Source organism: Eleutherodactylus coqui, chromosome 6 (assembly GCF_035609145.1).
Source record: "Eleutherodactylus coqui strain aEleCoq1 chromosome 6, aEleCoq1.hap1, whole genome shotgun sequence".
Classification (NCBI taxonomy): Eukaryota; Metazoa; Chordata; class Amphibia; order Anura; family Eleutherodactylidae; genus Eleutherodactylus; species Eleutherodactylus coqui.
In genome coordinates, this window is record NC_089842.1 from 88,658,486 (window position 1) to 88,682,041 (window position 23,556).

The 23,556-nt window shown below is 43.6% G+C and overlaps 1 protein-coding gene across 1 annotated transcript in view; it reads left to right on the plus strand.

The window, feature by feature from the left end:
* Positions 1–293: 293 nt before the first annotated feature.
* Positions 294–23,556, plus strand: part of GRIK5 (glutamate ionotropic receptor kainate type subunit 5) — a 344,216-nt gene continuing 320,953 nt past the window's right edge. The window contains exon 1 of the mRNA XM_066607146.1: positions 294–517. The gene's annotated coding sequence lies outside the window, so the exon portion shown is untranslated. The remainder of the gene's footprint in view (positions 518–23,556) is intronic.

Below are 23,556 nucleotides of genomic sequence, written 5' to 3' on the forward strand. Positions count from 1 at the left end.
CTTATTCTCCCAAATCTCTGCCATCACCGGGGGATTTTTGTGATCACCGGCTAAGTCTAAGGGGGGCTTCAAGATTTGTTTAGTCTCTCTTTTTGGTACCGTCACGTCAGCGGAAGCCCTCTCTCCTATGGGACTCTGTGCCTTAATGACATTACCCGTGTCTTGCATCGGCTGGCTGGGGGGATAGAGTGTCAGCTGTTTTCTCTCCCCCCACAAAAAAGGACGTGATTGCCCCCCTGCAGATGAGGCGGAATCCCCCCCCCCCTCTACACGCTGTCTCCAGGAGATGAAGAAGGAATTGAGGAGGGAGAGCAGAATTGTGTAGAAGAGGGAATAGATTCCTTGTGGTTTGCCTTGGGGGGGTCTTGGAAAGGAGTGTGATCCACCCCTTCCTCTGTCCACATCGTATTTCCCTCCAGCTTCCCTGCATCCCTCGGTGTGAGCTACTGAGGAACCAAGGAACAGAGAGGAGAGGGCTCCCTATCCTGCACTGCTCTGGCTGCATCCTCATCTATCTGTGAGTGCATCTTTCTACTCCTTCCATGGGGGAGGTTGGAAAATAGGGAAAGAGGGCTGTTCATTCATGTTTGAGTGGGCAAAAAAGGTGCTATGAAAATTGATTGGGGGGGGGTCTTTTAAAAATGGCGGTGCAGGGGAAACGTTGAGCATCACAGATTTGGGTCCGTAGACAAAGGGTAAAAGAAGGAGGGAGTGCAGCTGTAAATGTTGTATACAATTTTCCAACACCCTTCACTATTTATTGCACACTGTAGCGGGCCCTGAAAATTAATGAAAATGATATCAGTGGTGGGGGGTGGGGGGTGGGATTGGGGGGGGGGGGTAGTTTTCTATTTCTCAAGCAGCTCCCCAACAATCTTTATTACTTAGGCCTGGTCTTTGGATAACAGTACGAGTGCCATACTGAGGCATCTTAGGGGTTACACTGCCACTTGATGAGCCATCATGATGCCAGGCTGGAGGGACCCTAATAAAGTGTGTGTATAACATATATATATGGGTGTACATGAGTAGAGCTAATCTATACGTGTGCCTAGATTAGCCTTGACTTTTGTACTGTATGTTCATGCCTTTTTCTACACATACACACAGGTGTATTACATGTACTATGTTGTGGTTCTGTTGAGATGCAGTTGATACATACATATACATTGTTATACATGGGAGTGTGTTATTATTCTTTAACCTATCTGTTTGTATATATGTTGCAATGTGTGTGCATATTTACCTACAGTATACACGTCCTATTTGTATATACAATACGATGCAGCCATCTGCTTTTGTACACATTCTTGCGCAGTGACTGGCACATTGACATGACTATTAGCACCACTGTTTGCACTTTTGTGTAGCATCTTGAGTGTACAGAAAGTAAGCTATATATATATGTACTGTGCAGCCTGTTACCTACCTATACAATCTCCTATGGAGGGAAGTGCATCCTTCCTGACCTGCACACATGGCACTACATGAGTGCATTCTCATAGGAACTCTCAAAATGCAGCAAGCAGATGGAGATGGATTTGTGCTGCCTACATGTCATATATGCTGACATAAAATAAGATGTATTGCTGGTTTGATTAAAGCAATGTATAACATCCAAATCCATTCAATCTTCTGTTGACCTCAGCTGAGGTCTTCAGTTGAGCAAAATGTCTGCTTGCTCTAATATCATGGCTGTCATACTCTTGCTTGAGGTGGTATCTCCAATACATCCCTTTATATTTCATCTATTGGGTATAATAATTGTTATAGAACATATTACATAAGGAACTCATTGGGCAATTGCATTATTATAAAGTCAGCCTTGCTGGCTATGCCAACCTGCAAGCACAACCATAGCTCATAGCAAAGAAAGTTGAGGAACTTACATTGCATTTCATTTATATTGTACTGGTCTCACGTTGCAGCCTGTATTATACTCTAGAGCTGCATTCACAATTCTGCTAGTAGAGTCTCTGCACATACATTAGTTATCCGATACTAATCCTGAGTTGCAGCCTGTAGCATACTCCAGAGCTGCATTCACAATTCTGCTGGTTGAGCCATTGTGTACACAAATTGTATTACTTAGTTTCTATTGATCCTAAGTTGCATTCTATATTATACGCCAGAGCTGCAAACACAATTCTGCTGGTAGTCACTGTGTACATAAACTTTATTACTTATCTAGTGTCAGTTCAAAGTTGCATTTTGTATTATACTCCAGAGCTGTACTCACTATTCTGCTGGTGAACATATAGTACAGATGCATCAAAGTTTAGGATGACCTTTAAAACATTATAACTTTCTGTGTCAGTTTGTTTACTCTTACAATTATTATACAATGGCTATTGCACTGTTAATATAAGGGAACAATTGGGTTTTAATGGCTTAAGATAAGATAACTTGTTGCAGAAAGTTATCACAGACAAGTTAAATTCTCCTGCATCTGTATATATATATATATATATATATATATATATATATATATATATGTATCCTGTACTGATCTTGAGTTCCATCTTGCATTATACTCTAGAGCTGCATTCACTATTCTGCTGGTGGATTCACTGTATACATACATTACATTACGTATCCTTTACTGATCCTGAGTTACATCCTGTGTTATACTCCAGAGCTGCACTCACTATTCTGCTAGTGGAGTCATTGTGTACATACATTACTTATCTAGTTTCGATTCTGAGTTACATTCTGTATTATACTCCAGAGCTGCACTCACTATTCTGCTGAGGGAGTAGATATTTTACATTACTTATCCTGTAGTGATCATGAATTACATCCTTTATTATACTCCAGAGCTGCACTCGCTGTTTCGAGGGCTGTTATATGAAATTGTGAGCAAGATTTTTGACAGGTATACTCCTATTAGCTGAGCTCTTATTTTACAGGAGGTAATGAGTTTTTCCTGCATAGAATTACTGTAAACTGCTTGATATAAACATGGCATTTCTCACAACACAGATCATCAGAGGCAGCTCTGTGCAAACACTGAACCAGCAAGGTTTGCTGGGAGATCTTAGCTCTGCAGTTTGCAGAATTGTGAATGCAGCTCTGGAGTATAATACAGACTATAACTCAGGATCAATACAAGATAAGTAACACAATGTATTTACAAAGTTGCTAAACTTTTTAGATATTTATTGACCCTGAGATGTATTGTAGAAATCCCTATAGTTTGCAGCAAAAAAAAGCAGCATTGCTTTGTGTCGTTTTTTATATATTTGACTTCGTTTTTTCTCTTTGTCCTCCAATAATTGTATTGTACTGTGTAACACAATATCAAACACTCTAGTTTCTGAGTGCGAACTGTAGCTCTATTCCTCCTGATTTTCCTTGTTGAGGAATAGAATGCCAAAACGGCAGTGAAAACTGACATAGCAGGAGAGAATGGGATTTCAAGAAAATGCTGATTTATATGTCATTGTGTGTCTATGGGAAGTTGAGTGGCATCCTCTATGGACATTACAATGGATATAGCTGTTACCTGTGTAGGAGACCAAAAGCAGCTGAACAGAGTGGAATATTAAGCGATTCATAGAAGATTTTTGTCAGCTCGGTTTATGCATTGTGGATTAATGGAGAACAGCGAGTTATTTTGTATGATAAGTGATGCTGAGCACTTTAATGCATAAGTTGTATCTACGGGAAGAAAAGATTGGGTTTTCCAATTGAACATAATGGAGCAGGAGGTTGGGTGATGTGCGTCTGCCGGGCGCTGCAAAGCTCTGCTTGCTTTAATATACTTTATGATCAAAAATAATGCAAAACAACATTACCCCTGACGACGGATCGTCCATGAACCATTGTCAGTGTAAAGACTGCAATCACCGAAGATTAGCCACAATACTGTGCCGCAGATTTGAAGACTTCGTAATTGCCTATCCTACTTCCTAAGTCATGTAGTTCTCATGTCTGTGCGGTCTGACATTTTTGATGAAAATCCAGGTTGTGCAAGACTGATCCCTGAAGTCAGCCATATTTGATTAGCAAGGGTCTGTGCCACCTTGGCAAAACCTTGGCACCCCCTATGCAACTAAAGGCTCTTTTCGCCTTCATAACCGTTTTGATCGCCCCACATCCTGTAAAATAAAAAATGAAGTAACTTTGCAAATAGTTTTGATTAAAAGGTTTTAATTTATACATTTGCTCAGCAGCGTGTCTACATGGTTAGAGACTACAAACAAACCCTGTGTAGTCTGATCCCGCAGTCATACTACAGGGCGATTCAAGAGTCAGGGACAACTGTAATACCTTCTGAATGAAAAGAGATACAAGTAAGAAATGTTCTAGAATACTTAGATGGATGGAGGAAATTTTTTTGGCACTATAGTGGTGCCTGTTGGCTAACTTGGTGGCGGCCATCTTGGATCCAGCCCAAGAAACTTCAATTTGAAAGGAGGTCACGAGATACATGATTTAAGGTAGAATATCATCAGAAATTGATAGATGTAGTCATTTCCATCAACCATTTTTGAATTAAAGATGACATCATGCTGAATATTAATAACGTGATTAAGATGAATTATGTGGTATGGAAAACACTAATTGCATGTCTTTCCAGGTACCAGAAAATGCCAGTTAGCAATCCAGGACAGAATTGAGATCATCCTGATGGTCGGTAACAGAAGTTCACGTGAGCTGGCCGAGGCTTTCAATCAAGCCAGTGAGTGCACCAACTGTGCACAGGAAATGGATTCAGAAGTTCAGGGCAACAGGTAGTGACCAGGAGAAACCGAGAACTGGTCTTTCGAGAACTGTTTGAGAAAATCGGGAACTGGTCAATTGCTGCTGTGAGTCAACCAGCTGTTGTAAGGATCCTTCATCTTGTTATCACATAACAATGTATGGAAGCCACTTGTAGTAAGGATCTTCAAGACACACAGTTGGTTGACTCACACCACACTCCAATGCCAGTCTACTGGTGCTTTTCTGGGGACTTTTCATAAAAATAGCTAGCACATCTGTCAATATCTAGGGATCGGAGACACTGTTAGGACAACCAGTTCTCGTCACTAGCAGTTTCCCTCAACTTCTGAATCAGTTTCCTGACAGTTCATGCACTCACCAGCTGTCTTCCTGGGTGTTCTTGATGGAGTGCCTTGACCACCTCATGTGAACTTCTATTATCAATCATCAACATGATCTTAATTTTGTCCTGGATTGTTATGGCATCTTCCTGAGAAGACATGCAATTAGTGTTTGCCATACCACATAATTCAACATATCGACTTTATTAATACTCAACATGATATTAGCCATGACTCAAAAATGGTTGTAAGTATTGAAATCTTGGCACCTATCAATTTCTAATCAAATTCTACCCTTAAATCATGTATCCCATGACCTTCTTTTCCAGTGAAGTTTCTTGGGCTGAATCCAAGATGGCTCTCATCAACATGGCTTCTAGGCACCATCCTAGTGCCAAAAAGCATCCCCCCATCTAAGTGTTCTACAACATTTCTTACTCGTCAGTGAGAAGATATTCCAGGTGGTCCTGTCTTTTGAATCACCCTGTACATTTCTTGCATACCTAGTCTCTATCATGTTGATTACCGTCCATTCTCCTTATTAGGGCATACAGACGTCTCGTACTTGTCACCCTCCTGGCTCTATAGGAGAGGTAGACTCAAGCTGTCCATTTGTTCCATGGATAGCCATTTATCTGAATAGATGCCATGTAATGTCTGGCTAGCTTCCACTTGGGTTGGCACAAAATGAGAACCACAGTGATCAGTTGATTTGTGTGGCAGCTGCCATATGAATAAGGGCTGTCTATGATGAAACAACCCATTTCACTTTAGAGCATTAATATATATATATATATATATATATATATATATATATATATATATATATATATATATATATATATGCATTTAGACTGGCGAGTGCAAGATCAATCTGAGAAATTCGAACTGTTGTTACACTTGCAAAACTGTGATCTTTATGTGAATGCCTGCACACGGCTGGATTTGCATTGCGTCCGCCTCCGGGTTCCCCAGCAAATACCTGCCATAGCATGTTATGTAAAAAAGCTTTTTTCTGCCCACAAGCGGAAATCAATTGCGATTTTCCGCTCACGGTGGCGGTGGTGGTGGTGGTGGTGGGGGGGGGGACAAAATCGCAGCATGCTCCATTTTAAGGCAGATTCCGCGCGGGCAGCTTTCATTGAAGTCAATAGAAGACGTCCGACCCGTGGCCCTTCCGCAATCATCATTGCAAAAAGGTTGCGGGATCCGCGTTATCACCTAGCGACGGTGCGGCATTATCTGTACTGCGCATGTGCGTCGGCCGGCACACCCATAGTACAGGAAAGAAGAATGCAGACAGTCACCGGCCGGTCAGCAGGTTGAATTCTGCTGCAGGATCCCGCATGCAGACACGGACCCGGTCGTGTATAGGTGGCTTTAGACCTCTTTCACATGGGCGTTGCAATTTTATGCTTGGCAGCTCGCAGCATTAAAATCACATGAACAAAGAATAGCTGTGACCAAGTCGTGGCCATTATTCACAATTTTATCGTCCATTCACAGGGCTGGCTGCGGCGTCTTGCATGGTAATTACACCACAGCGCCAAAATCCCTCGGTCGGCAGAACTACTATTAAATCACTTTTAAATGCCTCAACTAGAGGCACCTGTCAGCACTAGCTGCTGCTAAACTCCCACCCTTTTCTGACGCCTCCCATAGACTCCCATATGAGTCTTTGGAGCCTCCAGTGTTGTTCGGTCCAAAGATAGGGCAAGGCCAATATTTTTCCGCAGAAAGAAAATTCAGTCGCTGAAATCAAGCGCTTATGTGCTAAATCTTTCAGATATTTTTCCGTGCAAAAAAACCTCCAAAATGGCTCATCTGAATAAATACGTTGGAAACCCGTGCTTCAGATGACCGCAATTTTTTGCGCAGCTAAATTAGCCACGATATAACTCCTGTGTAAATGAGGGCCCTTTCACGCCGTAAAAAAGCGTGAACAGGCGCACAAATCTAACGTTTGCGCCAGGCGCTTTTACGGCAAGCAGCACAGATAGTCCTGGAACTATCTTTGTGCCCGGAATACATCGGCTGCTGCATAGACTCCTATGGGAGCCTATGACAGCGACCAGAAAAGGGAGGTGGGAGGGAGTTTAGCAGCGTTACTGCTAAACTCCCTCCCCCTTTTCTACTCCTCTCCCCTCCGGCTGTTTGAAATGGGCGGGGGCGCTCCCATTTCTGGCTGCAGACAAGGGGTGGGGAGGGGCGGGTGCTTAACTCTGCCCCCATCCCGCCCACTCTCATTGCTAACACCCAGAGGGAAGGAGAGAGGAGGTGAGCCGGCGAGGGGATGAGAAGGGGAGGCAATGGCATTGCCGCCTCGGCGTATATGTGCTGGGGCCCGTGCCGCCTGAAAGGGCGCACAAACGTTGGATTCACGTGTACATAAAAACGCTTATGCTCGTGGGAAAGAGCCCAAAGGCACAATTCACATCACTTTTTCGGCTTCATCCAGAAATCCCATCATGGTGTCCATTTAAAATCCCAAAATTTGAACCTCTGGACGGACCCTTCACAAAACTTCTCTCTGCCATTAGAGAAAACTATTGAAACAGAGACCAGCAGGTTGTTTGGGACTTTAAACAGACACTCTGCCGGGACCCCTGGATGGAAGCCGAAAATGAGATGTTAATGGAACCTTAGTTGTAGTCACTGATTAAGTTGTGTTCTAATGGCGCAATGATAAAATGCAATCCATAGTAAAGAAAATTCAATATCAGGCAAGCATTGCCTAAAGTTTTATACTTAAAGGGGATGTCCTATCAGAATAATCCAATTTATAAAATGGGACTTGCTGGTGATCAGCCAATCACTGCAGGATCCTGGTGAATACAGCAACAGGCAGGTGCACATTCATCATATAGCGGCCACTGCAGGTGAAAAGCAGTATTGCATGAGGCCCATTCAGATAATTAAGCAGCCAGAGAGGAAGGTGCTCACTGAAAGGTATACATATAAGCAGTGCACTAATGAATAAATGAAGGATGCTAAAATTGCTCGCTATATGATTCTATTTTACCCAAATTCTAAAATATATATATATTTTTTAAGTTACAGAATATGAGGACATTACCAGGATGCTTTCATACAACTGAGGAATGTGGTCGAGTTTAGGGCTCGTTTAAATTGTACCTTTCAGTTCTCTTGTATTAATCATAAGGAATGGCAATAAACCTCCAATTAGAACATTCATTAAAAAGATGTTCTCCAGCTCTGCGGTTAATCCCCACAGAACGGTGTGCAGTTTTTGTCGCGACTGACAAATAATCTACTAGCCACAGTTTGCCCCTCATTTAGGGTGTAGTGACTCATCGGAGGTTGGGGTGCTGTGCAGCTATTGGGGTCAAACCCATGAGGTAAGTGCTGTAAAAGCTGCCTTGTCATTACCCAGCCACTCCAGTGCAGCCATGCCCTTACAGGTTGCAGAGCAGCAATTACAACCAGGCATTAAAACCAGATAGAATTTTCCCTTAGTAGTGGTAATTGCTATGATTGGATAATAGAGAACCTTCAGGAAAACAGCGCAAGCGAAAATTACAGCAAAATGCTGCTAGAACTATTTAATCAGAGGAATTTTCACATTGGTTCTATCTGCTCCTGATTCTGGTCTTGCGAAATTTCACAATATTAAGGCTGGTGTAACATCTGTGACAGGGATTCCACTTTCCTGCTCCATTTTGGGAGCGACCCTATTGCCCTTAATGGGGTCTGCCTGCTTTCTGCCCGGCTTTTGGGCAGAAGAAAATGCGCTGCATGTAGTGCTTTTTGTTCCGTGGGGGCTTTTTCACGTGGCCGAAGGCATTTTTACGTGCGCCCGCCGGCGCCGTAAAAACTCGTGAAAGGGTGCACAAATCTAACATTTGTGCGCCCGTGCAGACAGCTGTATGCACCGGCGCATACACACTGAGGCCATGGGCCTCCCCCTCGCCAGCTCACCTCCTCTCTCCTTCTGTCCGGCTGTGCGCAATGGGAGGGGGCTGGATGGGGGCAGAGCTAAGCTCCCACCCTCTTCCTGCCCCTTGTCTGCAGCTAGCAATGGGAGGGATGGGGCGGAGCTAAGCTCTACCCCTCCCCATCCTGGAGTGGAGGAGAGAAGAAGGAGGGAGTTTAGCAGTCACACTGCTAAATTTCCTCCCACCTCCCTTCCCTGGCTGCTGTCATTGGCTCCCATAGGAGCCCATGCAGCGGCCGATGTATTCCATCCCAAAAGATAGTTCCAGGACTATCCTTGCAGGCCGGCATGAAAGCAGTCGGCGCTATATTGGCCCAGCTGGGCACTTTCACGCCATGGGAATACAGCCATGTGATCTGTGAATTGGAATCCAATGCATCAGATCATAGCGTATATCGGCCAGCCGTGCGAAAGAGGCCTTATTTTCAGCCGGATCTGAGACAGGATCTCCAGCCGAAGGTTCTGAAGCACATGAAACCGGCCTAATTCAAGTACCATAACAAACCTTTTAGATTATCAGATGATGGATTAACGGTCCTTTCACACAGGAGTAGTGTTGCTCTTCGTAATTTTTGCTAAATCAGATTGGGTCATCCTTATCCAATTTTTAGCAAAAAATTGCCAAAATATTGTCTCTCTGTGGTGAAAGGACAGGTGTGTTGGCTTAGCACTGCTGCCTTTTAGTGCTGGAGTTCTAGGTTTGAATCTGACCTTGAAGGGGATTTGAACCTGGGACCCTACTACTGCAAGGCAGCAGCACCTCCACTGCTGTTAAAGGAAGGCTTTAGAGGCCAAATTACAGAAGCCGATTTTTACTCCTATTAAATTTTAATGGAAATCGGAAAGAAGAGCGTTGATTCACAATTATTTTTTATAATTGGATCGGTCACTTCTGACTCGATTATTTAAATAATCGCTCAGCACTACATAGGAGCAATGACCGGTCAGTGAATGGAGGCGGAGCAGACCAGAGATCTCTTCCGGACGCCCTCCTCCAGTCACAGTAAACAGGCAGTTGTTCATAGATGGACTGTGTCTACACAGGCTGATTGTCGTTTGATTCTTATGCCTGCACAAAACTGAATGACGAACAATAAGGCGATACAAGAAGTAAACATGTTTGTTCTGTACAGTGGTCCAGCCATTTTTAACTAAATAGGGTAATATACATAAAGCTGTATGAGCCGTTACCAGCCTGTATCTGTGTATGTGTCATGGGGAAGTGGTACAATGCAGGATTCAGGTTATGATGCAACAGATGGAGTAACCAAAGTGTACAATATTTATTGATAAACGTAGAACTAAAAATCAACAATAATAGTGTAGTAATAATGGTCACACGATTATACCTTTTTACTTAGAATCACCTGTCACTAACTACATGCTAAGGATAATACTTTGTGCACCATATGAAATAATTCCGGAAGAACAATATCAATAACATATCAGCACTGTTTCACACAACATCCGGTTATGGAATACATGGCACAATGACACAGTTTCCCCTTAAAGGGGTTCTGTCACTAAAAAAGAAAAATGCTATACTTATCTATTCCTCCCCCATCAGTCTACTTACCAGATCTTCACCTCCCTTATCTTCTCCTGTCTCCTGCAGTCCAGGGGGTCACTTCACCTTCAGCTGCCTGATTCTTCTCCTTCCTGTGAGGTTATGTACATTTAGTTGGCAGTCTTCCAATGTACATTATGTCACAGCTCACAGGCCAGCAGGAGGACTGCCTATCTTCTTCAGAGATTGCTCATGCCAGCTGTCTCTGAAATAGATTACAATTCCTTCCTAGGCAGTGAAGCTACAGCACAGGGATGTGACCCTCACTGACCCAGCAGGAAGGAGTTTGTGATAAAGCAGCCTTCATAACAAGCTGGTCCCAGCCTGCAGTGAGCTGACCTGGGGCACTGGAGAAGCTCAACCAGGAGAAGATGTGATAAGGAGACAGACAGGGAAGGGATAGGTACTTTTAGATAATTTTTTTTTTAATGACAAAACCCCTTTAAGGGTTAACATTCCAATACAGTCACTCAAAAAAGCTGGCTCCCATATTCATGAATAATATCCCTTTAAATAACACATTCCATAACCCGGGTTTGGCCATCAGAAACTTGTATGTTATTTGTGTCCACAATATGCACCCTATCTCCTATAACAGGCCTGCTGACACTATTTAACCCTTTCTTCAGTGTGCACTCCTATTATCAGATTGAGGCTAACCTCACTTACAGTATGTTGCATAGGAGTATCCACTTTGACTGACTTAGGCTATTCGCAGTCCATCTCTATGGCAACATTTTAACCTTTTAGTGTATCATCTTACAGATACACAGATATAAATTGTATTAGGGTCCACTCAATGTGGGGGATACAGTGGGATGAAGGGATCAGGCTTTGAGGGAAAATACAGAAGAGGGGTAAATGGAGAAAAGTTAGATTAAGGAATGTAATAGGCTTTCCTAAAGAGATGTGTTTTTAGGGTAGGCTTAAAACTGTTGGTATTGCGGATTCACATGATTGTCTGGGCAGCGCACTCCAGAGAACTGGTGCAGCATGGGAAAAGTTTTGGGTACAGGAGTGGAAAAATTCAGATTATGGAGGGGATTAAAAGGGTTTTCCGGGACGATTTCCAGTAAACAGAGGCTAGCAAAACAGGGACAGCTGTCTTTGACAGCGAAGACTGACATTTTCAAAATGGCTGTAAAACTCCTTTAGGCCACTTTCATACGGGGGAAAAAAAATCACATGATTTTCTTGTGATGCGGCAGTGCTACAAATCGCATGTATGTGAAGCCCATGCTTTAAAACGGGTTCCTTCACATTAGCGTTTTTTTGTAGGCTGATTCATTGCGAGAAAACAGAAATTGTGGCATGCTCCATACAACCGCAATTTGCGATGTTTTGTAGCCCATGTTTCCCTATGGAGCCTTCCTTTCTGTTGCATCGCAACACACAAAATCGCGTTTTTGATTGGGTGTGGTGCGACCTTTACAGTAGTAAGTCCTATTGTTTGTCCCTACAATAACTCCCAGCTGCATTGAAAAGACCAAAACAAACAATACATCACCTAACAGGCGCTGTCCGCTCTGCTGTACTTCTCCGCAGCTCCGACACACTTGTTTCTAGTCTTTAACCAGCGCTTCATGGTCAGAGGTTTCAAAAATCCCGTCTCCAGGAAGCGTTGGCTTTGATTGGCTGAGCCTTGGTGTTTCAGAACCAGCGTTTCCTGAAGGCGGGGTTTTTGAAACCTAAGACCAGAAAATCCTGGCTGAAGACTAGAAACAAGTGTTTGGAAGCTGCAGAGGAGAAGTGCAGAGGAGAGGACAGCACCTCTTAGGTGATGTATTGTTTTTTTTTTTAATGCAGCAAGGGTTTATTTTCTGGGTAGGGCTTATATTTCAAGTCCCCCTTCCCCACAAAAAATCCCAGCAAAAGAGCACTATAAAGTCGCATTACTTTGTAGCTACACAAGATCACAATATCGCCATCACCTATAATGGATGGGCAACCAGTGCAGTTACCAGTGCAGGGTGGAGGCATCAGTGTAGTGACCGGCGCAGGGTGGGGGCATCAGTGTAGTGACCGGCGCAGGGTGGGGGCATCAGTGCTGTGACTGGCGTGGGATGGAGGCATCAGTGCCGTGACCGGCGCGGGGTGGAGGCATCAGTGCTGTAACTGGCGCGGGGTGGAGGCATCAGTGCCGCGACCGACGCAGAGTGGAGGCAGTTTGTTAAAAAGATGAGTCTGGCTGCTTAATATTTTTAACAATATACTAAAAATCATATCTGCAAGTACAGGTCATATAGGATGATTTAATATGGTAACCAATATGCCTGCCAGCTCCCTCAAACAATGGTGTTGCTATAGGCGATGCGGAGATAGTAGTTGCACCCAGGCCCTGGTGCCTGGGGGGCCCAGAGGTTCCTCCGCAACGTATTAATTACACAAAAATATTCTATATCAGTGTTTCGCAATCTTCCTAAGTCCAGTACCCCTTAGGGTCCTATTACACGGAACGGTTGTGAGGTGCTGAAGTGCCCAACAGTTGTTGCAGCAGTTATTGCTTGTGTGCCTAGGGTTCATTCACAAGCGCGTGCGCGATTCCATTGGGCAAAAAATATGCACCATGTTCTATTTTCCTGCACAGCTGCGCAGGGAGAGAGAAAATTTTAAAATCCTGAAAGAGAGGATTGTTGCAAATTTGCCTGCACAAGAACGTACAGTAAAAAACTTGCGCACACAAATACGCAACGCGCAATGTGTGAAAATACGGAGCAAACACGCATAGGCTTGTGTTAAACTAGCCTTATCCAAGAAAATTTTAAGCAGGTACACCTAAGGCCTCCTTCACAAGAGCGAGTTTATATATGCAAATTAGCTGCGATAAAATGTCGGCCGAAAATCGCAACCATTATAAAGCATTGGATTTCAATGCATTTATTGACATGGGTGATTTTCGGGCGTGTGAAAACCGTTTTAGTCGCCGATTATTCACACCATGTCAAAAGATATGTCTTGACCTGTCTTTTGCCGAAAAAACCTAGAGGCTCCCATAGAATCCTATGGGAGCTCAAAAAAAAGAGAGGGGGAGGGAGTTTACCTGCAGCCGGCGCTCGGAAAAAAAGACAGCTGCCGTTATTTAAGCATTAGTTGTCATTCCAAGGATTTCTGCCGACCGACGGAATTCTGCGCTGCAGCGTGTGAATGGATGAGAAAACACTAATTAAGCTCGGGACTCGATCGCAGCTATTCTTCATTGATGTGACTTTCAGGTACGATGCGGCCGGCATAAAAACGCATCACAGGTGTGAATGAGGCCTAAAACTATGGTCAGGGGCGTAACTATAGAGGGTGCAGGGAATGCGGTTGCACCCAGGCCCAGGAGCCTTAGGGGGCCCATAAGGCCTCTCTTCTCCATATAGGGATTCCAATACTATTAATAAAGCATTATAGTTGGAGGCCCTCTTACAGGTTTTGCATTGGGGCCCAGGAGCTTCAAGTTATGTCTCTGTGCAGCATGGTTTAGGTATGGGTACGGGTACAGATACAGATAGAGGAGGGGGCCCAGCTCACGTTTTGCATCAGGGCCCCTGAGCCTTTAGTTACGCCCCTGACTATGGTCCATCATAGTCTAAGGCCTTATGTCCACGGGGAAAATCAGGCCCGCTACGGATTCTCCATGTAGAATCTGCAGCGGGTCCCTCCTGCCCCGCGGACATGAGCGCTTAAAATCGGAATTTAAAAGAATTAACTCACCCGCAGCGGACCGGGAGGGTCTTCTCTTCCTCACGGCCGGATCTTCTTTTTCGGCCAGCGGATGAACTCGTCACGCCGGCGGCACGTTGCCGACGTGCCGCGCGCATGCGCCGGGCACATCCGCCGAGCCGAAGCAAGAAAGATCCGGCCATGAGAAAGGGAAGACCTTCCCGGTCCGCTGCGGGTGAGTTAATTCTTTTAAATTCCTATTTTAGGTCTCCCGCGGATCCGGATGGCTTCCATAGGCTGCAATAGAAGCCCGCGGGAGCCTTCCCCGCGGGAGACCCGCACGAAAATGGAGCATGGTCCAGATTTTTTCATGCTCCATTTTTAAAAAAATCCCTTTTATTGACCATCCGCGGGTATTTATCTACCCCGCAGGTGGTCAATGCATCCCTATGGGGTGCGGATCCGCGTGCGGGAGAAGAGTTAAAATCCGCTGCGGATTTTAATTCTTCTTTTGCCCGTGGACATGTCTACTCAGCGGGCTGCACTGCAAAATCATGGCACAAAGCAATCCCAAATAATACAGTACAGAACGTGTAAAAAGCACCAAGAGATGATAATGTCGCTCAGTGTGGAGGATCCCAGTTGTCCCTCAGTTTGTACTGCCATACAAGGCCTGCTTAGTACCCCAATACAGTACTCCATTAATACTCCTTAGACAACTATTAATCAATTACAGTAATGATGCCATTTAGTGTCCAATTAATGCTGCCACTACTCATTTAATGGCATAATTCACAGTACAATTAATGCGCCTATTTAGCTTTCAATTAATCTATCCGCATCCAGCACAATTAATGCCCTCGCCCACCCCTAGTACACAGTGCAACTAAAGCACAATGGCAGCGGGAGGCTGACACTTGGACCTCCATAATTGTTGGCACATGGCTGCACTTTTGCTGTGCGTGTGTCTGGTAATCCCCATTTAAGACGATGGGGAGTGATGGAAACTGTTGCTTGGTTGTTTCTATCATTCTCAGGGTGCGTTCACACGAGCGTAGGCGTATTTACGTTCGCACGTCTGCATCGTATAATCGCCGGAAAGAACGTTTTTCGACGATCATGACCAGAGCTAGAAAGCGTATTATCGTTTGTTCCTACTTTTCAAACGATCTTTTCGGCCATCGAATATACGTTGGCACGTATTTCGGTTGCGTATGTTCTGTTTTTTGTGGGTTGCCATTTTTACGCGCCGTAAAATCGCCCGTGTGAACGAATACATTGGAAACCAATGCCTCAGATGGTCACGTATATACGATTGGGCGCAAAAACGTGCCGTATACGCGCTCGTGTGAACGCACCCTCAGTCATGCACATGAAAAGTGTCAATGGGTAATCAAGCATTAACCCTTTCCAATCCACTGTCTGACATTTGAAGACATTCTGATTGAAGGCTGTACAGCTCCAATGCCTGAAGACGTCCGGCAGGGTATTCTTACTGTATATTATTGGCCGCTCTGTTGTCGGGGGCCTCTCCAGCATGTACCACACTGCAGTACTGGCTCTAGCCAGCAGAAAGCGCCATTGTAGAATGGCAGAAAGAGAAAGATTACCCCCTGGGAAACCCTAAATCCAAAATTGGATTGCGAAAGGTTAAAGGGGCTATCCAGTTACTGGACAACCTCTGTTCAATAGGACCTCTGTGGGAAAATAATAAAGATATCCCTACCACTCCGCATCCGCTGGGATCCAGTGCTGCAGCCCCAGGTTTGTTCATGTCAGATGATGTCATAGAAAATCAGGTGATCACGTTCTTAAACTCCTGGCATCATGGCGCTCAAAATATGAGCGCCAATGCAAGGAGAATGGGCGGTGATGCTGCAGCCGTTACATGATTTCCTATGACATCATATGGCACCGCAGCGGGCTGCAGCTCTGGATCTCGGCAACTACAGAGGGGTAACTGCATCTCTGTTTATTAGTTTCACACAGGGGGTCCTATTTAAAAGGGGTTGTTCAGTAAGGCTACGTTCATGCATAGTGTATTCTCTGTATACATTGCTTGTACTGTAAATGCTGCAGATTGTCTGCAGCTCTCCGACTCCTGAACAAACCCTTAATGCCTCATAAAATTCAGTGTCTGGACCTATGCTAATGCTGGGGTATGGTTGCCATGGTTTTTACTGAGGTTTTGCAAAAATCACACTATTAAAAAGCTTGTGTCAAAAAGACCTAAAGGCCCTTTTAAACGGAACAATTATTGTTCGAAAAAATCGTTTAGAGAAGCAAAAATGAACGATAATGATAGGTGGCGCTGCAGAGGTATTGTTCCATCTTCCTTATTTGCATAAATTACCCAGAGGAGCGTGCATGATCTTATAAGTCTCCTCACTCACTTTTCAGGTGTCTTCTCATACCCCTTCTGGCTGCTCTCCTAGGGGGAGGCAATGCCATCCCCCGACCCACTCACTCCATAGGTGTCTTCACACTTTTTGGTTGCTCTCCTTAAGGAGAGACGACGCCCCTCTTGACCAATGATAACTAGTTCACTTATCATTCGTTTTATGCAAGCATGAATATCATGTTGGCTCGTTCACTAATTGTACAGTTTAACTACTGATTGTTCAGTCATTCTCATTCACTTAGGACTCTTTCACACATGTGTTGGCATTTTTACGTTTGCCCGCCGGCGCCGTAAAAATGTGTGAACAAAGCTAACGTTAGTGCGCCTGTTCAGACGGCCCTGGCCCGCAATGAGCGTTTTTTTTCTTTCAAATACTGAGCGTTTACACGTAAAGATAATTGTTTCAAGTCCTCGCAATTTCCCTCATCAGCTAAGTAAACACTGTGTATGTTGTTTGCTCAGGTTGATGCATGTGTTTATGTGAAGAATCTTTAGGCAGGAGGTTTTTAATTAGTGCGAAGAAAGAGCCATTGTCTACCACCGCATGAGTCATTGTGTTTAGCTGGGCAAACCATCACCCCTCCCCTCAAGTCGTTTGAAAAACCGAACGAATTTGATTTAAACTTAATGAATAGCGAATGAACTAACGACTATTTTTTATGCAGGCTGAAACTCAGCGATAAACGAGAAGTGAGTGAATAGGGCACAATGGCTTTGCGTTTACACGTTACACTTATCACTCACTTTCGCTTGTTTGAACGAATTTTGAGCGATCATCGTTGTATGTAAATGGACCTTTAGGCTCCTGGGCCCCTGTGAGTGTGATACAGGGGCAGGGAACATTGTGCTAATCTGTGGTCATAACTTCATGTATCAGTTTTAAATGGCAATTTTGGTAACACAAGGTCTCAACAAGTCTGTCAAAGATAAAAATATAATCTTGTGCCCAGCTAAAGGGCGAAATAGAATGCTGAGAGTTGTAGTCCAATAAAAGTGATTTCATTATTATATAAAGCCTTTTGCACAGCTATTCACTAGTTATAGTTTTAATACAGGGTTTTTTTTATAATACTGGATAGACACCAAGTGAACAGGTCAATATAACTAACCAACAAACTATTAATAACGACCTGTCTGTCTGTGCGTGAGTGAGTAGTGAGTGGGTTTGTGAGTGACTTACATGCTCCGCCCCTGATCACATGATGGTGACGTCATTAAAGGTCCTTCATCCCCAGTGGGGGAGTTACATGCTCCGCACCTGATCACATGACGGTGACATCATCACATGTCCTGTACACACACTGCTGCTGTCTGGCTAGGTGTTCGTTAGTATTCCATAGCAACTAAAGCCGCAAGGGGGTTTGTAGTCTGCCCATAATCTGCACAAGAATGCAGGAGCTTTGATGACATCACTATCATGTGATCAGCGGCGGAGCATGTAAGTTATTCACTCAGGATGAGCGTCACCGTCATGTGATCAGGGGTGGAGCATGTAAGTTATTCACTCAGGATGAGCGTCACCGTCATGTGAGCAGGGATGGAGCATGACGATGATGTCATCACAGGTCCCTCATCTCCACTGCTGTGCTGCTTCTTATCCCAGTTGTATGGGATGAACAATGTATGTAGCAGTGCTGTGTGTGTGATGTGCATGTAGCAGAGCTGTGTGGTGCATTGCGCCACTAGAAACACTGCTACTATAATTTCCTAATAATTACTAGTTATTCTATAGGGAATGTTCAACTAACACTGAACAGTTTTTGGTCATCCGTACGTTCTGCAACACTCCTGGTCCAGTACAGCCGGCAAACCCTATGTGCAATTTAGGAAATGCTGCATAGTCAGATGATTGTATAAGATTGCATTATGTTTATAGCCATCACCAATGGCAACCAAATTATAATACAATAGTTATTATAAAAAGAAGAATCTGATTGATTGCACTAAAGGCTTCACCATATAACCCCTCGTTATTTGCATGCACTAAATGATCTCTTGATAGACATTGTCAAAATGTATCAAAGGCACTGGCAATATTCTACACTATGTTGTAATGTGTCCCTCACTGTCACACATGGCAGTCTCATGTAATTAGACCTCTGTCGTTGTGACAGCATGAGAGAAATTCAGAACTTCAGTTTAAAAAGCGGTAACGCATCCATCAGGTCATCTCCACAAATAATACATAAGGGAAAAGAGGAATTTGTCAGCAATTCTGACTAGTGTATTATTCATGTTAATGAGCTGATTGGAGGGGGTGGGGAGGCTAGAGATCAATAGCTTATTAACGAAAGAGGCAGCAACACGGGCTTCACAAGTCATCCTTAGGGAATAGAAATGCTTTTTATTCCAAAAAAACATAGAAAAGCAATTTATTTTATTCTGTTCTTTTTTTACTCTTTTCGTAGAGGTATAAGTGAGTGCTGATGCTCATACTGTCGTAACCCGCTGGGTAGAGAAAATATATGGCTGCTAAAATTTTATATTGTATTGGCTCATATAAATCTTACAGGAATGTAAGATTATGTACTTCAGACTAGAGAACAGATTTTACCACTACACATTAAAGGGTTAAACACTGGGTATGGCCAGTTTTACATCCGTTCCGTGGCAGATCCGGCACGAACTACTGGAAGAAAAAGTCTTGCATGCAGCTCGTTTTTGCCTAGTTAAATGCCGGACAGCTGAGCGGAATGCAAACGGACCCCATTATAGTCAATAGGGTCTGTTAGACGTTGTTTGATTCATAAGACGGATCTGTTCGGCCAAGGGATTCCCCTTTCCTGCTCCCCAAATGGAGGAGGAAAACGGAACACCCGACGCAGATGTGAAAGCAGCCTAAAATGAATATGGAAGCTGGATGGCAAAATGAACTCTAGCAACCATTGCCAGGAAGCGGATGCCAAGGTAAATAAAATAATAGGATATATTATAAGGGGACAAGATGCACAAGATGTTGTTACATAAATTAACTGTTAGACCACAAATAAATTAGTGTTTATAGTTTTCAGTGACTGAAGGAAAGTAGTAAGAAATAGCAGCGGTGGAACAGGTTAATAGAAAGGATCCATAATGTTAGATGAACGAATGTCTTTTTGACAAATGTTCTATGTATATATTGTGTTTGGAGGCCCTGGGATAAATAATTATTTGTCAAAACCACAATAAAAGTATTACTGCCATAGAACCATTGAAATAATAGTAAGCCTAAATAATCGTGTCAAATAAAAGTGTTATGCAGTGCCCATATAATGCAGCCTTGTAGGTAGTGTTGAGTGAACCAAAACAGTTGAGCCATATTTCGGGTCGAACTTTGCTAAAAGTTCGGTTTGGCGCCAACTTTAACCTTGGATGGTTCATTTTGGCCTTCCCTCCATCCTTCTCTCCTCCCTTCCTTTGGCCTTCCCTCCTTCCTCCTCTCCTCCCTTCCTTTGGCCTTCCCTCCTTCCTTCTCTCCTTCCTTCTCTCCTCCCTTCCTTTGGCCTTCCCTCCTTCCTTCTCTCCTCCCTTCCTTTGGCCTTCCCTCCTCCCTTCCTTTGGCCTTCCTCTCCTTTCCTTCCCTCCCTCCCTCCCTCCTTTTTGCCTTAAAAACAGCTCCCAAGTGCTTAGATTCACTCCCGGGTGACCTAAGATTTTTTTACAGTATTATACCTAGTTTATGGGTATTGGTGAAGTTCCAGTTTTTGTCAAATTAATTTGGAATGAACCAACCTTTTTTGCCGAAATTTGGCTAACTGGCCAAACCAACCTTCTCAAAAGTTTGCTCATCACTACTTGTGGGGCTTACATAATAATGTCATATAATGAATATATAACAGTGATGCATAGTGCCAAACAATAGTGTCATACAAAGCCTATATACTAGTAGCACTGTCATGTAGTGCCCAGACATTGCTGCTATGCCCGTCCTTAATAATAGTGCAGTAGATGTTATAAGTGTGTAACAAGCAACCAGAAAGAAATGTTATTGGAGACAGTATGTAATCTGGGTAGGGTCGCATTGGCTGACCAGAGCACCAGAGGATTGTCTGGTTGGACTGGCTTTGAGAAAATAATGGACCCCCAAAGCAGAAAGCAACACTATTCGAAGCTGTCTAATTTTGGGAGAACTTGGCAATATGTGCAAGTGTAAATTAATAAGTAAAGCATCTTAATAACTTACCCTGAGGCACATCTCCATAACAAATTTGGAACAAATAGCTGGAAATTAGCTTTAAACATCGGGAAATGCTATCATAAAAGACATTTCTGGATACACAATTGATTTATCATGCTATTAAAGTAAATAAGTCATTAAAACATAAAAAGACAATAAAAAGAAAGTTTTGTTGGGGAAAAGATGATAAGAAATGTAAAAAATGTTCTGCGTCTCTAAAGGACAGAAGTGTATTATCGCTATGTTCTGGTATCTCCTCTCCAATGATGAGGCACCCGCCGGTGTAGGCATTGTGTGGGAAGAGGAAGGGCAATTTGAAAGTTGTATAAAAATAACATTATGAATGACTCCAGGCTAGGTTTAATTACACAAGGTCAGGACCGGAGCTGTAGTATAAATTTCATGCCATAATATTTACTCTCCTTGATAATCCTTGAAGTCGATTCAGAGCCAATAACTTCATCCTTTACTTGTGGGACCTTGACCTAGACAGGCCACAGAAGTAAAGATCTAAGAATATGCCAGAAAATTGACTCCATGTAAGAACATTTGCAATAATGGCATTTGTTTTCATTTTTTCCAATGGGGCAAAGGGGGACTAATACATTTCAGTTGTGAATTTTACAAGCACTATGATGATAGTGGCATAGAAAGTTTTGCAGTAAGCCAGCCATGTCATCACCGATACAAGGGATATGAGACTGCTACAGCCAGTCACCGGCTCACTTCAGCTTGTGATTGGCTGTAGCCGTCACATGTACCTTTGTTGGGACGTCATTGCTGCTGCAGCTGAACTGAAGACCAGTAGGGTACCAGCAGAATGGAAGCATGGAGGATCGGTTAACCCTTTCCAATCCAATTTATATCATGGTTTTCCTAGGGGGGCTTACTCTTTTTCTGCCGCTATATGCTGGCTAGAGCCAGTACTGCATGAGGTGACACGTTGGATAGGTTCCAACAGCAGAGAGGCTGGCAATATACAGTAAGAGAACCCCAACAGACGTCTTCCAACATCGGAGCTGTACAGCCTTAAATCATAATGTCTTCAGAGGTCAGACAGTGGATTGGAAAGGGTTAAGGTGAGTATGGCTTCTTTAAAATATTTTTTGTCCCGCGATAACCCCTTTAAGCATGACATGGTGCTCATTCAAGTCAATGGATTGTGCAAAATGTAGGTTTGGGAGTGCTAGCTCTGGGTGTTCTGACCACCAGAGGCAGTGGCGTCCCCTTCTTCTGTAGTGACAGATGATGCAACTTGTATGACTTTACAAGGCATGTATCCCTAAGCCTGGCTTTGCTCACAAAATAGTTGCCAATAACATGTAAACTGTGGACAAGTGGCCTCCAGTTATAGGGGTAGTCCGGTCACTTTTTGAATTTTAAATGTCAGTTGTGGTAAAATAACAAACTTAGCAGTACTTTACCTGTCCTTGGCCCTGGTGGTCAAGTGCTGCAGCACTGTTATCCTCCCGGTTTCTGTTGACAGCAGAAATCAGGTGACCACTGCCTGTCAATCGGAGGCTGCAGGGTCACCGCCCATTCTTCTGGCATCGGAACTCACATCTTGAGTGCCAAGAGTTCTTAACAGTGATGCTGCAGGCTCTCATTGGTGGACAGCAGTCACCTGACTTCTGCTGTCAACAGAGACCGGGAGAACTGCGGGGCTGCAACACTGAAGAACCGGGAGAGGACAGGTAAGTACTGCTGATTTTGTCACTTTACCCCATCTGCACCTGACATTAAAATTTCAAAAACAGTAATGGTTAATAGGGTTAAGCAAAAAATTCACAATGGCAGATCAAACAAGAAACAGCGTAATGTGGTTATGGTATAGATTTCCTTTAAATTAAAAAAACAAACATAAATTTACACTGGACAAGAAGAAGGGGAGTACAGGAGAGATATTCCATATTTATCAGGCCTGCGGTTATCAGGAAGGAAAAGTTAAGCAATTTTATATTTTGTGTATTAAAAGATGCAATATAACGAAAGATGAATGAATTGATTTGTCTAATTTGCTGATCCACTGACCCACTGATCCGCCAGTGAATAAAATACATGGGTGAATCAATTTGCAGATTATTTGCTTTGATTCACCCAAGTGAACCACAAATATGTCAAATTGCCCAATGCAGCCTAATGATGGGCAGATTGAGAGCGAACAGATGCAACATTAGCTCTACAGCCAAAAATGTTTCATATTCAATTTATTTGTAATGGTTCTATGGTTTGAGTTTGTTGGCGCCTCCAGTCTCCATAATAAAGTTTTTGTTTCCAGAATAACCAAGAGCTGGTTTACATATAAGGGACATGCAGTGGTCATTCAGGCAGGTCTGGCATTTTTGAAGGTATGTAAGACAAGTTTCTGGAAAAAAGCGACAACCTGTGAACACCTAAGGATAGCTTGGTTATATGGTATCACCTATAACAGTGTTCCCTAACTCCAGTCCTCAGGGACCACCAACAGGTCATGTTTTCAGGATTTCCTCAGTGTTGCGCAGGTGATGTAATTAATGTCAGCGTCTCAGACATTACCACAGGTGTTTTTACCATAGGATATCCTGAAAACATGACCTGTTGGTGGGCCCTGTGGACTGGAGTTGGGGACCCCTGACCTATAACATGGCTCCTAAGAAACACATAAGTTATATGGTACAACCTATAATAAAGCTATTGAAAATTATATGGCTCAAGGTTGCCAACTGTAGCATGTCTCCTGAGAATGGCATGGTTATGTGGTGCCACCTATCATGTAGCTTTTGAGAATAATATGGTTACAGTGGG